The sequence below is a fragment of the Panthera tigris genome, chromosome E1, assembly GCF_018350195.1.
Source record: "Panthera tigris isolate Pti1 chromosome E1, P.tigris_Pti1_mat1.1, whole genome shotgun sequence".
Taxonomy (NCBI): domain Eukaryota; kingdom Metazoa; phylum Chordata; class Mammalia; order Carnivora; family Felidae; genus Panthera; species Panthera tigris.
The window spans coordinates 12899614-12901984 of record NC_056673.1 but is presented as its reverse complement, the minus strand read 5'-3'; the positions used below and the strand labels follow the sequence as shown (position 1 = coordinate 12901984).

Sequence of the window (2371 nt, the reverse complement as noted above, 5' to 3'; positions counted from 1 at the left end):
AGGGACCGCGGCGGCGGCCGCGGCCCTCGGGCGCGAGCTCTCCTCGCCCTTCCCTTTTTCTCGCGGGCGGCGACCGGCCGCCTCGGCCTCTCCCCCCCCGCCCCACCTCTCCCCCCCCCCCCAACCACCCCACGCCACCGCCCCACGGGCGCCGGCCCCCAGCCCCCATCCCACGCCCTCCCACGTCCCACACACAGGCCACCGCCGAGCGGACCCGGCGGGGCGAGGCGGGGGCGAGGGGGGTGCTGAGGGAGGCGGCGGGGACCGGACACACGGGGCCGGGGAGGGGGCGGGGAGGAGGAGGAGGAGAGGGAGGGAGAGAGAGAGCGAGAGCGCGGGAGGGGAGAGAGCCGGGAGGGGAGGGGGGACGGGGAAGGTAGGGTGCGCGCACGCGGGACGGACACGGCGGAACGGCGGGCGGGCAGGCGGGAGCACGGGCCGGCGGCACAGGCGGGAGCCCTGCCGGGGTTGGAAGGCGGAGGGGGGGGCGAGGAACGGGGGGCCGGGCAGGGCCCGAGGCGCGGGACGCGCCGCCTCGCGACGACCCCGGAGGGGGAACCGCGGCGAGCGGCGCGGGGCGGGGGAGCGAGGGGGGGAAGCGGGCGCGGGCGTGGGGGGGGGTCCGAGCGCGGCGGTCGCCCCCGACCGCCGGCCCTTTTCCCCCCACGCGACGCACCCGGCCTCCCCCCACACACGTCCCACGCGCCCCGCGCGCTCCCACCGCGGCCCCGGACCGGGCCCGGCGGACGGCGCGGCACGCCTCCAGCCACAGAGACCCCCCGCGGAGAACCAACACCCCCCCAAACACCGCGACAACGCGGGCTCGGGGCACGCAGTGCGGCGCGGCCGCAACCCGGGGGGAAGCGCGCAGCGGCGGGCGACGCCGCGGCGTCCCGCGGGCCGCCGCCGGGGCACGCATCCCCGGGGCGCAGCCCCGCGCGCGACTCGGCCTCGGCGCGAGCCGCCCCGACAGGGCAAAGGGGGCCGGGATCGCCGGCGGGGAGCGGGGGCTGGGCCGCGGCTCGGGCCCCCGACCGCACGGCCGCGGACCGGGAGAGGAGGGGGCCACGGCCGGACCGCCGCGGTCGCCGCCCGGGGCAAGGCGGCGAGACCGACGGCGCTCCGGATCCGCGCCTCCACCCCCCACGACGGCCCGCGGGACCGCGCGGCACGGGGCACCGCAAAACCCTCCCCGAGACCCGGGCGGCGATCCCAAAGACCGCGTGCGGCACGAGGGATCTCCCCCAGAGGGACCGCGGCGGCGGCCGCGGCCCTCGGGCGCGAGCTCTCCTCGCCCTTCCCTTTTTCTCGCGGGCGGCGACCGGCCGCCTCGGCCTCTCCCCCCCCGCCCCACCTCTCCCCCCCCCCAACCACCCCACGCCACCGCCCCACGGGCGCCGGCCCCCAGCCCCCATCCCACGCCCTCCCACGTCCCACACACAGGCCACCGCCGAGCGGACCCGGCGGGGCGAGGCGGGGGCGAGGGGGGTGCTGAGGGAGGCAGCGGGGACCGGACACACGGGGCCGGGGAGGGGGCGGGGAGGAGGAGGAGGAGGAGGAGGAGGAGGAGGAAGGAGGGAGGGCCGGCAGCGGCGGCCACCGTCGTCTGCACTTAGGGGGACGGAGGGCCCGGCGGCCAGGACGACCCTCTCCCCGGCCCGCGGACGACCCCGCACACCGAACCGCCGCGCAGGCGGGCGTGGCGGGGCGCCCTCGGGCAGGGGCGGGCGCCGGCGGGACAGGCCCTGCGAGGGAACCCCCAGCCGCGCCTTACCCCCGGGAGAGAGACCCACCCGGGGGAGGCGATTGATCGGCAAGCGACGCTCAGACAGGCGTAGCCCCGGGAGGAACCCGGGGCCGCAAGTGCGTTCGAAGTGTCGATGATCAATGTGTCCTGCAATTCACATTAATTCTCGCAGCTAGCTGCGTTCTTCATCGACGCACGAGCCGAGTGATCCACCGCTAAGAGTCGTACGAGTTTTTTGTGATCGCCGGGAGGGCCAACCCCGAAAAGGGGCGACCCCCCCAACCTGGCACAGCACAGCCCCGAAGGGTGCCTCCGGCCGGCCAGCAAGAGACAACAAAGACCAGACTCCGAGAGGTCGGAAGGGTTGGAACAGGGCAAGTCCAGCAGCCCGCCCCGCCACGCGGACGACGCGCGGGGCGAGCTCGGAACAACCCCACAGGCGCCCAGGGGGTTCCCGCCTGTCCCCTCCCCCCAACACACACCCAAGGGACACGGGGCGCACGCACACGCACACGCTCACGCACCACCCGGCAGCCGCCGGGCAAGCCCCCTCCCGGCAACCGGGGAGGGCCGTGGCGTGGGCGCAAGCGCGGCGGCGCCCCGGCCTGGGGGCGGCGGGGGGCG

The 2371-nt window shown here is 78.2% G+C and overlaps 1 non-coding gene across 1 annotated transcript; it reads right to left on the bottom strand.

The window, feature by feature from the left end:
- Nucleotides 1-1818: 1818 nt before the first annotated feature.
- On the bottom strand, nucleotides 1819-1971 carry LOC122233819. Its single transcript, XR_006211551.1, has one exon. It is a non-coding gene; the product is annotated as a 5.8S ribosomal RNA (ribosomal RNA).
- Nucleotides 1972-2371: the final 400 nt, after the last annotated feature.